General features: G+C 43.7%; 1 protein-coding gene across 2 annotated transcripts in view; it reads left to right on the forward strand.

Annotated features, from left to right (window-relative positions):
* The first annotated feature begins 1,174 nt into the window (after positions 1-1,174).
* The window catches only part of LOC122212705 (solute carrier family 41 member 3-like), a 97,994-nt gene continuing 85,024 nt past the window's right edge, over positions 1,175-14,144 (forward strand). For both annotated transcript variants that reach the window (XM_042926665.1, XM_042926667.1), the window contains exon 1: positions 1,175-1,299. The gene's annotated coding sequence lies outside the window, so the exon portion shown is untranslated. The remainder of the gene's footprint in view (positions 1,300-14,144) is intronic.

The raw sequence follows: 14,144 nt of genomic DNA on the forward strand, positions 1-14,144 counted from the left end.
AGATAGATATATATAGATATATCTATGTAGATAGATATATCGATGTAGATATATATGTTTGACAAAGATATATATATCTTTGTGTTTAGCATGCAGATTTGTCTTTTGCTGAAATAATATAGCATAGGACTAAATCTTATTAAATATCTAGCATCCACTTGCCCTTGTGTTTCCATTCATTTTGGACTTTTGTCTGGTTCCACTCATGTTCCGGCTCTGTGAGCATGAGAAGGTTTCTGGCAAAAACCATAAGGGTGAAATTTGCCTGAGGCTGTGTGCCTCCAAAATCTCTCATCCTTCTTTAGATGTTGGTCAGAAGAGGCCAACAATTAAGACTGTTTTGAGTCAATTAGGGAAAATAGAACTGGACGGGGTATTGCTAACTTTGTTGGGTGTGATACTGGTATTCTGGGGATGTTTGAAAAAACAAACCTTAATGATTAGAGAAACATACTCAAGAATTTAAAGGTGAAATACGTCTGCCGGAATGCTTTAAAAATTACTCTAAGAACAACAAAACAAACAAACAAAAGGTGTGTGTAGGGGTATATAGACAGGAAAAAAAAAAAGGTCAAGAGGTAGACCCTGATAGAAGCTGGCCTATCAGTGTGTGGGACCATTTTATTGTTCTACTTTTGCGTGAGTAAACATTTCTCATAATAAAGAAGTTAAACATAAGAACAAAATGCTATCCTGGAGAGCTGATGGACCTCTGGCTGCAGGCGAAGCAGCTGTTCCTTAAGAATGGCTGGTCTTCACACACCCTTTACAGATGGGATCCTCAAGCCCCCATTCCTCCTGGGTGGTTTCACAGCCCTAAACTCGGTTTCCTTCTTTGTAAACTAGGCCTCAGCATATGACCTCCCCGCAAGGGCTGTTGCCAGCATTGAGCATTGACTGCAACAAAGGAGGAGAGGAGCCTGGCACTCTCAGGAAGTGTTCAGTTTTACCCAGCCTGGAAATGACTTCTGGCTACACTTGTCCCACCACAAAGTCCAAACTCCTGGGCCCGGGGGTGGAGTCTGCGAGGCCCTGCCTTCCAGCGAAGTGGGGGTCAGACACCGCGACCTTGCAGCGGGGGCACCATGGGCCCGCCTCCCTCGGGCCCTGGGCGTCAGGGCCCTGCCTCCAGAGCCGGCTCCGCCCAAGGCCCCGCCTAGGCCCGCCTTCGCCATGTTCTGCGGCTGCTGGGTATGGTGGCCTGAAGATCTGGCGTTCCCTGTTTCCTCATTGAGCCCTCCCCTTGGCCCGTGCGCCTTCTGCTCGCCTCTTTCGCGCTGCTGCCCGGGAGGGGATCGGGTAAACATGGCGCTGCGCCCCAAGCGGGCCTGGGCAGGGGTGCGGGAAGTCTGGGGTAAAGCGGCGATGGAGTCCAAAGGGGGCGGTCTGGGTGGGTGGACATGTCACACTGAGGAGGCCCGGCCCTGGGGAAGCGCTGGAGTTGGGGCGCGGAGTGGGGGATGAGCAGTAGAGGGAGTAAACCCAGGGCCTTTGGAGGGGGACCTCGGGACGGGGTGGGGCACACCTGGAAAGTCCGGGGCCTGGGCAACGCAGAAGAGGACGTGAACCCAGAGCGGGGGGAGTCCGGTGGGAGGCCAGAGGTCTGCAAGAATGCGAAAATAAGGGAAAACGGGAAGGGGAAAGAGAAAGTGGTCCCAGAGGGGCCTTGGGCAGAGGGGGCACCTGGGGAGGTATCCAGGTAAGGGCCCAGGGCAGGGTCCTGGATGACGGACCTGGGATGGAGGGAGACAAACCCAGGGCCCAAGGCGGGTTTGGTGCCTGGGGCGGGAGCGGAGAGGCGGGGGAAATCCAGATTGAGGGTTGGGCAAGTCTTCACGTATTTCTGAGGCTCTCTCTCTTGCATATCCAGTATCTTGGCTTACTAGGCCTGCTGTCCCCCCACCTACTTATCAGAAACTACCCAGGTGGGTATTCCAGCTGATTCTGATGCAGCTATAATTTAAGAGGCACTGGTCTGAAACATTAGAGCTTTGAGGGATTTGAAGTGGGAGAACCAGCCAGGTGCCCTGTGATGCAAGTGCATTATTACATTTAATCTTCACAGCCTTGTGAAGTTGGTGCTCTAGTCCCCATGGAACAGATGAGGCACAGAAATTTCACTTTTCCAAGGACCAGCATCTAGGAAGAGGAAGAGCTGGGATTCAGACCCTCAGGGCAGACTCCAGGGTGCTCCCACTGAACCAGGTCTCCTATAAAACTACCAGAGGTAGTTTGGCCTCACAGCAGGTAGTGGGCAGCTGAGTGGAGCCATCGGTTCCAGCATTTTGGCTGTGCAGTGAATAGTTAGGACTGGCCTTGTCTCTTGCCTTGGGGTGAGCACTAGTTTGTATGAGGTCCCGGTGACCAGGTCTCAGACCTGATGTGTTGGCCCCAGGGTGCCCAAAGGCCCTAGATTCAAGGCCAGCTTCTCCCTGACTCACGGGGAGGCTCCGCATCAGTGTCCTCCTCAGTCTGATGGGTACAGACTCTCCAGGAGGCATCTGCAAGAGCAATGACCTTACAGATTCCTGTGACTGGCAGCCAGGTGGGCCCTGGTCCCCCTGCCCAGCCCTTCTCAAGGCCTGTGCCCGAGGAAGGGGCTCCAAGCACACGGGCTGTGCAGGGCTCCCACTCCACACTCTGACACCTTGGCAGGGTCTGACACCTTGGTAGTTCTTTGTTGTGGGGGCCTGTCCTGGGGCACCGCCTCCATATTGTGTCCTCTGGGGGAAAGGCTGGGTGGGAACCTCTGCCCTGGAGTCAGTGCCACCCCCCCAGGTGCCCCCCCCTCTGGGGGCTACAGGACAGGGTTTTCCTGCGTCCACAGCCCACTCTCCCGACAGAGGCCACCTTCACCAGCAGGCCTGTCCTTCAGGACCTGGTGTGTTCATCTGTACTCATTTCTGTCAATGCAAATGACATCTGAACACATTCTCCTTCTGACACACCCCCACCTTCCCAAGGAAGCTGAGTGCCCTTGACTACCATCCACAGGGTTGTGAGGTCCCTGCTGGGGATCACGGAGGCCCCACACTGTAAGGGGCACAGGGTAGGTGGGAATGTGTGCTGGGTGCTGACCACACTGGGCCTCTGGTGCACATTTGATGAGTTTAGAGGGCATTCTTCAGTGTGCTTCCCTCACACAAGTTTCTTCTGGAACTGTTCTGTGTGGTCCCCATAGCTCTGCCCTACACCTTGAGAGGAGGCCTCTTCCTTAGCAGTCAGGGAACCCTTCAGTTTAGCTCGGCTGCTGTCACTTGCCTCCTGGTGCCTACCTGGTTTCTTGGCGTATTTGGAAACTCATTTGTATTCTGTCTGAATCCCACCGCCATGAGTGAGTCATCCAGAGGGTTTTACTCATTTTGGGAGGAGAGAACGAAGCTTTGTGGTTCATGCTTCTCTAATTGTCTAGTGTTTGTGAACGCTTTTGGGCCTCTTTATTTTTTTTAATGTTTATTTTTTAGAGAGATAGATGGAGCATGAGCAGGGGAGGGGCAAAGAGGGAGGGAGACACAGAATGTGAAGCAGGCTCCAGGCTCTGAGCCTTCAGCAAAGAGCCTGACATGGGGCTTGAACTCATAGCTGTGAGACCATGACCTGAGCCGAAGTCAGACACTTAGCATACTGAGCTACCCAGGCTCCCCATTGGGCCTCTTTTTAATTGGTTATTTTGTCTGATCTGTGCCCTTCAGCTGGTAAGCCTTCCAGCTCCCTGGTTATCCTGTGACTGTGGTGATGGGTGATTTCTCCTCCCCTTCCTCTGGTTCCTGCTTTTCCCAGCGCTGTCTTGACTTTTCCACTCCTTCCTGCTTACATGCGTGAGTCTTCCTGAAGTGATGCAGTTGTGATTAAGTTGTCAAAAGCAGCTGACTAAAGTCAACAAAGGAAGGATTCTCTGATAGGCTGTATCTCATCCTTTGTTGACTTTAATTAGTGACTGATTTTGTCTGCTGATTTATTTTATTCAATATTGGCTTTATACATTTTGTATTAATTTAACTTTTCTGTTTTGATATAATAATGAACTCATGGTCCTTTGCAGATTCAACTTGTGAAGTAGTAACTATACTGTATTATTATTAGATGCTGAAGTTGTCACCGATTGACAGTGGTAGTCTATTTATAATTTTGTTCCTTTGTCATTTTAGTCCCTCTTCTGACACCTTTGAAAACATCTTATTTTCTAGCAACACCAGAGGGTTCCAGAGCCGTCTCATCTTTTCTCCTGCCCCAAGTTATGGGATTCATTGTCCTCCAAGAGTCCTGTTTTGAGTATTAGACATGAAAATCTGAGTGCAGAGATACATGGCCCCCAGACTAGGGGGACATGTTGTTGCTTTGGACTACTTTTAGAAGTGTCAGAGCCAGAAAATACATCTTGTTTTTAGGTTAGAGTTCACATGGACTTCCAGCGGTTTGATGCTCTGTACCCAACTATCTTTGAAGTACATAGTGTCACGGGCAGCTAAGATTTTTCTCCCACATTGGCAGTTGTCAGCTCAGCACCATCTCTCACCCCCAGAGGAGGGCAGCTAAACTGTAAATGAAATCACAGAGCTGGAACATTGTCAGTTATCTTTTGATGCATAACAAAGTACTGCCAAACCTAGGGACTTAAACAGACAGTGATTTATCATTTCTCAATGTTCTGTGGATTGCTGGGGTGTATCTTTGGCTTCACGGGGGTCATCTGGCGTCACTCAGGGGCCCTGATCCCTTTTTAGTGGGGGAAGCAACAGAGTTGTCTTTTGAAAACATAAACAGTCACTCTGAGAAAGAAGCATGTACTCTTGCTCTGCCTGTAAGACCCTACGTGACCGGCTGCCTTGTCCTTCTTTCCTGCCATCCTCTTGTATCTACATACCCCAGACTTGTTGGCCTCTTTGCCTTTCCTTCCTTGGAAGCACCAAATTTGCCCTACCTCAGTGCCTGTGTACTCGCTGTTGTCTGCTTGCAGGGCTCTTCCCCTAGATCTTTGCACAGTGGCTTTTTTTTTAAGTTTTATTTATGTATTTTTTAGTAATTGCTACCCCCAGTGTGAGGCTCAAACTTGCAACTCCTAGATCAAGAGCTGCATGCTTTTGTGACTGAGCCAGCCAGGCACCCCTGCACAGGGGAAATTTTTTTATACTTAGGGTTCATTAAAATGTCACTCTCTCTTCTTGGGTCTTTGATCCTTCATCCACACCCTACCCTACACTTTCCCAGGATAGTCCCTGTCAATTCACAGTATTTAATTTATCTTGTTCACTTACTTGTTCTCTTGTTTATTTCTGTCTCTGCCTCTAGAATACAAATTTCCTGAGAGCAGGACCTTTATCTGTCTTGCTTTCCACTGCATTCTTGGTGCCTAGAAAACTCCTTGCATAAAAGGAAGGAACAAAACATTTGTTGAATGGATGATAAATCATTCATGCACCAAAGGAGGAGAGGGATGAATAGGTGGAGCACAGAGGATTTTTAGGGCAGTGTAACTACTGTGTGTGATATAATGATGGATGCAGGTCATTCTACATTTGTCCAAACCCATCGACTGTACAACACAGGAATGACCCCTACTGTAAACTGGACTTGGGGTGATCATGATGTGCCAGTGTGGGCTCACCAGTTGTAACATGCTCCTGTCTCGTGTGGGATGTTGGGGTATATGGGAACTCTGTGTACATTCCTCTCAATTTCTCTGCGAACCTAAGACTGCTCTAAAAAATAAAGTTTTTTTTTTCTTTTTTTTTCATAGTGCACATCCATTGGGAAGAAGTCTGAACAATATAGACTTACATATAAAGTCCAGAGGATTATATCCATACCTTCTGTACCCCAAGCCCTTTCAGTTTATATCCGCGCCTCTTGTGTTGACTGGCTGGGTGGCTGTGATGCCTTTCATGGGAAAGATGAGATTAAGAGGTGGAATGGGGAAACTACAAGCTCTGTGTTAGACCGAGGGTGCCTGAAATGACTCTCAGACCGCTGAGTGGGAAGTTGGCTCTCCGTGTCTGGATCCTGGGCTGAGGGCTGAGCTGGGAGACGTGATTGGGAGGTAGTAGCAGCATATCATTGTTACTTCAGGCTATGGGACTGGGGGAGGTCCACACACAGGCTGTAGACAGAAGACAAGTGAGGAGAGTCTGGAGTGTCAGCGTTTAGAGATCAGAGGGAGAAGCCACACCAGGAAAAGAGGACACCCGTGGAGTAGGACAAAATGAGGCATGCATGGAAACCTGGGAAGGGCTGCCAGATAAAACACGGAATTTGAGAGAAACAGTGACTCACTTTTCAGCATAACTATGTCCCATTTTACCTGCAAAATCTGGCAACCCTAAGCTGGAAGAAGAATGGTGTGACGTCATATCAGCCTTTCCACAGTGATGCTACAGGCCAGGAATGCCTGCTGGGCCTACTACTTGTGGTGATCCCCTTGCGGGTTCCCCTCCTGGAGCCATTGTTGAAGCTGGATCAGCCCTTGTGGTTCTTGTTATATTATTGCAGGAAGTGCCTTAGTACAGTCATCAGGGAACTTTGGAGAACAAGATTTATTACTCACAGGTCCTGGCAGGTCCAAGGCATGCCCGAGGGCCACACAGCCACACAGTGCAGTCTAAGGTAGAGAGAGAGGGAGGGTGTGTGGGTCTGGGGCTCTGCATTTATTGGGACAGGATAACTAGGGTTTCATGGGTTCACTGTTTATCGGATGGCTTAAAACATGAGAGCAAGAAGTTGGATAAGGGAAGGGAGCAGCAGAGTCACTCAAGCAGTCAGTGATCTCGATTACCCAGGACTTGCTAAAAGGGGAGCTTCATGGGTGGGGGTGGCCTTCTGGGGTTGGTTTGCTAGGAGCTGCCTTTGACATGGATGCCTCAGCAATCAAAGGCTTCTTGACATGCACACACTAGGAGCCCAGGAGAAACAAAATCAGTCCCAGCACCATTAACCTAGCCTTTATGGTAGAGTGCTGAACACAGGAAAGCTCCAGAAGAGCCTTTTAACAAGGGGGAGGTGGGCAGAATGTTTTAAGGGCTTTAGGGGGAAGGTATTTGTCAGAGTTCGTGTAGATGTAGCAGGAAGGGGGCAGCACCAGTGTGGCCATTTTTGGAAATGAGAGCAGGGCATTGTTCTTGATGGTCAGCAGCTCTTCTGTGCAGGCTGGACTGGACTTTATCAGGAGGAAGAAGAAGGGATGAAAAAGGAGCAGGGGCTAAAGCCACATGCAGGAGGGGTGGGGGGCACACTGCGGGGACAAGGATGTGGGGAGGCCATGGTGGGCAAGTCTCAAGTCCTTGAGTCTCTCATGCCCTAGTGAATCTGGCTGAGACGTTGGGCACACTGAGGTCTGTGGGGATTGTTTGGCATTGTGCAGGTGACCGCTGGTCTCGGCAAGGACCACGTGTGCAGGAAGGAGCCAAATGGGTATTGAGCACAGAGGCAAGGACATAGAGACAGAATGGACATGTCTCTTTCATTGTGCCCTGAAAGGGAGGAGAGAAATAGGGTACAAGCTAGAGGATGGCTTGGGGTCCAGGGAACTTATTTGAGAGACAGATTCTCGTGCAAGGTCATATTGTTGGAGGATCCCGCAGAGGGAGTGCGGAGAAACTGAAAAGGCAGGAAAGGAGACCCTTGCTAGTGCTAGTTCTTGAGAAGGCCAAGGTGGGCTCCAGGGCCCAGGGGAGAGGCAGTGATAGCCCTTCTCAGGACTTGTGAGCATATAAAGGATATGAAGGGCTGCTGCATGGGTCCTGGGTAGCTGTGTCTATTTTTTTTTTTTTTTAAGAGATTAAGTATCTGGCACAGCAGGGACCCAGAGACTGCCCCCTCCCCAACCCTATTCTACTAAGCATCCTTTCTCCCCTTGGGTTTGAAGGGAGCCACATAGGATAGCAGAATGGGGACCTGAGACCCTATTGATTGTTCTGTATGTGGCTCTGGATGAGGTTTTAGGGTGATAGTGGGGTTCAAGGGATCTAGAGCCAACGGCCAAGAAAGAATTCTTGAAGATGTCTTTGGTGCAAAAAGGTGATTTTATTGAAGCACGAGGACAGGACCCATGGGTAGGAAGAGCTGCCTGGGACCATGAGGAGAGACTGGGGGAGGTAAAGTCCAGGGGAAGTTTCCAGTGAGATTTTCATATGCCAAAGAAGACTCATAGGATACCAGAGGCCTAGCCATTGTTGAGCTAAGCTGGTTTTTCCGTGTAGCAAAGCATTAGCTCCAAAGAGTTCCTGGAGAAACGTTTTACTCTGCCAGCCTCAAGTAATTATCAGTGGGCTGCAGGTTATAAGGAAATTTAGTTCTATATGCCATTTCCTTCTGCCTTTGTTTCCCACATTAGCTCCCAGTGGTGGTAGGACTGGGACTCTTCCCCTCCCCCCCCCCCAGCGCCATTACCTGCCTCCCCACTGTGGCCAGGCCTCCTATGTGTGCCTGAGTCAGTTTACCACTGTTGCTGCACAGCTTGTGGTGAATTTAAAAAGAATGGTTGGTTTGCCTCAAGGTTCAGGCTCAGAGGGTCTAGGGCAAGAAAGCCACTGGGAAGATGGAGTGTGGGCCTCAGTCCGAATGAATGACCTGGGCCTGGACCAACCAGGTAAGGGTTACTTCTGTAGGGGAAGGACCAGGGCAGGAGCCAGCGTGGCACCTCTGTAGCAAGAAGAGCAGACATTTCCTGTTTTGCTGCTGGGCTGCTTGAAAGCCTTTAGGAGGGGGGACTCATGGTGTAAAACGTAATTTCCGTCTTTTTTTTTTTTGTAGTTTATTGCTTTTTTGAGCTGAGCAAAGCCTGCCTTCACCCAGGTTCTGTAGCCTTGTGTGTGTGGACTGTTCTACCTTCAGTCGTGTCCCCAAAGATGTGAGGCTTCTCCTGTGTCCTCCTTAGTCATTGCTCACAGCTCAGGCTGTCCTCACAGGCCCAGCATCTCTGTTGACTTAATAAAACTGCTGTATTCAGTGCAGGGTCCCTGGTCCCTTGCCAATGGTGATCTGTGGCTGGTGGCCTTGGGCTGGCTAGGAGTTAAAACATGTAGTGACTTGTCCCTGCTGTGTTCTTTCCTCTATTCTTCCTCAGTCTATAAATCCTCTGGCAAAAAAGGTTTTACCAACCATTGGGTGAACTATCAAGTATGACATGAGAAATTACATAAAAATTATATCCGTGCTAAAAATAGGGGTATACATTTTATTAAATAAAACAACCCAGAATCTAGGACATTGATTAAAATGACGTGTGTGTGTGTGTGTGTGTACACATTGGAAGGATATATGCTAGATTTAGCATTAGTTATTTGGGAGCAGTAACATTGTCAGTGATTTAAACATCCTTATTTACATCTTTATGTTGTCTAAATTATATTTCTTATTAACACATTACTTTTGTGTTAAAAAGCAATCTGGTTTTTGTTTTTTTTTTTGGAAAGGGATGGTTCTTCAGGAGTAGAATAGATGGATGGTGGTTCTACAGCATAGCTGAATGCAAGAATCTTCATGTCAGGTAAAAGACACCACACCTGAAGAATAAGTGGAATGTGACTATTGATCTAAATTGCGGTGTAAGCAAAACACTGTTATTTAGGGCTGTATTCTTAGTTGGTAACACTAAATACGGATGATACAGAAACGAGTGATTCTCTCCAGAGTTTGGACAGTCGCCCCTGTGATAAGGAATAAAGGTTATTGTTAGGGGCTCAGAGAGTTTGGGAAGCTGCTAGTGTTCTGCTTCTTTACCTATTCCATAAATAATTCATGATTTTTTTTATTTATTTGTAAATCACATACCATAAAATTTGCCCCTTCAAAATGTATAATTCAGGAGAACAGAAGATACACGTTCACACAAAACCTGCATATGTTCTATGTTCATGTAATAGCCAAAAAGTAAAAAAAGTTCATGACGTGGTGAATGGATAAACCAAATGTGTTCTATCCATACAGTGGAATATTATTTGGCCATAAAAAGGAGTGAAGTACTCATTGGTGTAACAACATCAGTGAACCTGGAAAACATTATGCTAAGTGGTGTCTTTTTGACTTGCATTTTCCTAACAACTGATGTTGAGCATCTTTTAATGTGCTTATTGGCCATTCTCCTTTGCCAGTTTTTAAATTGGATTTATTGTTGAGTTGTAAGTATTCTTTATAAATTTGGGATACTAGACCCTTATCAGATTAGATGGCAGATATTCTCTCTCTTTATGTGGATTGTCTTTTTACTTTATTGATAGTGTCCCACAAAACTTAAATTTTGATGAAGCCCAATTTATTTAATTTTTCTTTGGTTGCTTTTACTGTAGATATCGTGTCTAAGAAACCGTTACCTAATCCAAAGTCACTAAAACTTATACCTACGTTTTCTTTTAAATGTTTTATAGTTTTAGCTGTTAGGTTTAGGGCTTTGGACCATTTTGTGTTAGTTTTTGTATATGGTTTGAGGTAGGAGTCTAAACACATGATTTTGCATGTGGATATCCAGTTATTTTGGCACCATTTTTGAAGAGGCTCTTCTCTTCCCATTAAATAGCCTTGGCATCCTGGCTGAAAATCAATTGAACACAGGTGCATGGGTTTATTTGTGGATTCTCAACTCTATTTCATTGATCTATATTTTGATTTTTTTTTAACGTTTATTTATTTTTGTGACAGAGAGAGACAGAGCATGAACGGGGGAGAGTCAGATAGAGAGGGAGACACAGAATCTGAAACAGGCTCCAGGCTCTGAGCAGTCAGCACAAAGCCTGACACGGGGCTCGAACTCACAGACCGTGAGATCATGACCTGAACTGAAGTCGGCCGCTTAACCGACTGAGCCACCCAGTTGCCCCATCTATATTTTGATTTTAATACCAGTACTATACTGTCTTGATTATTGTAGCTTTATAGTAAGTTTTGAAATCAGGAAGTATATTCTTTTTTTCAAGATTGTTTAAAATTCTGGCTCTCTTGCATTTCCGTATGGATTTTAGGATTAGCTTGTCATTTTTTGTGAAAAAGATGAATATAATTTTGTAGGAACACACTGGATTTGTAGATCAGTTTGAGAAATATCACCATCTTAACAATATAAGTCTTTCAGTCCATGAGCACAAGACATATTTTCATTTTATTAGGTTTCTCAAAATTCCTTTCAACAGTGCTTTATAGTTTTCAGGGTAAAAGTTTTTACACTTTTTTTTGGTTACCTTTATCCTTTAAGTATTTTATTCTTTTTGATGCTATTGCAGATGCAGTTTTCTTAGTTTATTAGATTGTTCATTACTAGTGTATAGAAATAAAACTGACTTTTAAAAAATTGATCTTGTATCCTACAGCCTTGCTGAACTTATTAGTTGTATGTGTGTGTGTGTATTCCTTAGAATGTTCTATGTACAAGATCATGTCATCTGTAAACAGTTTTACTTCTTCCATTCCAATTTGGATGCTTTTTATTTCATTTCTTGCCTGATTGTGCTGGATAGGACTTCAAGTACAATGTCATAGGACAGGAGTGGCAAAAACAGGTATCCTTGTCTTGTCCCTAATGTTAAGGGGGATGCTTTTAATCTTTCACCATTAAGTTTGTTAACCGAGGGTTTCTCATAAACTTTATCAGATTGAAATAATTCCCTTAAATTCCTAGTGATTTTTTTTTAGTGTTTATGAAAGTGTTGGATATTGCTGAATGCTCTTCTGATCTATTAAGTGAATCATGTTTTTTTTCTTCCTCCATTCTATTAATAGGGTGTAATACATTGATTTTCACAAATTGAACCGACTTTGCATTCCTGAGATAAATCCCACTTGGTCATGTTGTATAAGACTTTTTATATGCCACATAAATCACTTTGTTAGTATTTTGTTGAGGAGTTTTGTGTGTATATTTATAAGGCTCTTATACTGGTCTGTAGTTTTCTTAGGTTGGCTCTGTCTGATTTTGGTATCAGGCAAATGTTCCCACTTCATCAGTTTCTTTGGGAGTGTGTGAAGGATGGTGTTAATTCTTTTTTAAATGCTTGGTAAACTTCATCAGTGAAGCCATCTGGTCTTGGACTTTGTGGGGGAATTTTTTGTATTGCTAATTCAATCTTGTAATTGTTACAGGTCTCTTAATTTTTTTATTTCTTCTTAATTAGTTTGTTAGTGTGTTTTTAGGAATTTGTCCATCTCATCTAGATTTTCAAATGTCTTGGCATACAATTGTTCATAGTATTCCCTCATTATTGTTTTTATATTAGGTGAATGTGATAACCACTACACTACAGAAACAATTCTTTTTATATTTGTAAGTTCAGAAGTAGTGTTCCCTCTTAAATATTTACATCCTCTCTCTTTCTTGGTCAGTTTTAGCTAAAGGTTTGTGTATTTTGTCAATCTTTCCAGAGACCCAACTGTTGCTTTTGTTGATTTTCTCTATGGTTTTTCTATTCTCTGTTCCATTTATTACCACTCTAATCTTTATTGCTTCCCAGCCTCTACTTTTTTGTGTTAGTTTAGTGTTCTTTCTCATTTTTCTTAAGGTGAAAGATCAATTTATTAATATAAGCTTCTCTCTTTTATTTCTTGCTTTTTCATATATAAATTTTAAGCACTGTATTCCCAGCATCCCATAAATTTTGGTATGCTATATTTTCATTTTAATTCATCTCAAATAATTTTATGATTCCCTCGTGATTTCTTCTTTGGCCCTTTAGTTATTTGGGTGTGTTGTTTACACAAATTTGTGAATTTCCCAAATTTTCTTTTATTGATTTGTAATTTTATTGCATTTTGTGTGTTTTTTATATGATGTGTGGTTTATCCTAGTGAATGTTCTATATACATTGAAAATAATGTCTATTCTGCTATTGTTGGGTGGAATGTTCTATGCATGTATGATCTAATTTGTTTATAGTGTTCAAGTCTTCCCTTTTTTTGTCGATCTTCTAATTGTTCAGTAGATTATTGAAAGTAGAGTATTGAAGTCTCCTATTATTATTGAATTGTATTTCTCTCTCTCCAATTCTGTCAGGTTTTGCTTCATGTATTTTGTGGCTATATTGTAGGTGTATATAATTGTTATGTTTTTTGATAATTATTGACGCATTTACCATTATCAAATGCCCTTCTTTATCTGTAGTAACAATTTTGTTTTAATGTCTGTTTGTCTGATGCTAGGAAAGTCACTCCCCCCCCCCCCCACTTTTTTTGGTTACTGTTTGCATGGTATATGTTTTAAAAACCTTTTTACTTTCAACTAATCCATTTATATTTAGTGTAATTACTGATAAGATAGCATCCTGACATTTTGCCATTTGTTTTCTATATCTTATGGTTTCGTTCTGTTCCTGTATCCTTCATTACTATATTCTTTTGTATTAGGTGGATATTTTCTAATGTATTATTTTTATTCCATTGTTATTTTAAAAATATATATATTTTAGTTATTTTCTTAGTGGTTGCTCTGAGGATTACAATTCCTTCCTTAGATAACATTGTAATTTAAATTAATAGCAACTTAATTTCACTAGTATATGAAACTTTGCTCCTATATAGCTCTGTTCTCTCCTACTTTGTGCTCCTCCTGTCATACAAATTACATTTGTGTATATTGTGTACCTATATATAGTGATTTATAATTACTGAATTATGCAGTTGTCTTTAAGTTGGATAAGAGAAAATAGAGTTACAATGCATTTATACATTTTTTTTAAATTTGCCTATGTAGTTACCTTTACTAGTGTTCTTTATTTTTTTATATGAATTTAAAGTACTATCTAGGTCCTTTCATTTCAGCCTCTCGGTCTTTCTTTGGTGTTTCTTGTAGGGCAGGTGTGCTAGTGGCACATTCTCTTGGTTTTTGTTCATTTGGGAATCTCTTAATTTGTCCTTCATTTTTGAAGGACCCTTTTTCTGCTTTTCAGAACTGTTGGTTGAAGGTCTTATTCTTTCAGCACTTTGAACATGTCATCCCACTGCCTCTGTCCTCCATGGATTCCGATGTGAAGTAAGCTGTTAATCTTCCTGAGGAGTCCTTGTGCATGAAGAGTTGCTTCTCCCTGCTTTCAAGATTTTCTATCTGTCTTTGACTTTTGGCAGATTGATAATGGTGTGTCTTGCAGTGGATCTCTTGTAATTTGTGCTCGTATATTCTACTTGTGATTTGTTGAGCTTCTTGAATATGGAAGTTTGTCTGATCGTATTTG

The sequence above is a fragment of the Panthera leo genome (assembly GCF_018350215.1).
Source record: "Panthera leo isolate Ple1 chromosome A2 unlocalized genomic scaffold, P.leo_Ple1_pat1.1 chrA2_random_Un_scaffold_41, whole genome shotgun sequence".
Taxonomy (NCBI): domain Eukaryota; kingdom Metazoa; phylum Chordata; class Mammalia; order Carnivora; family Felidae; genus Panthera; species Panthera leo.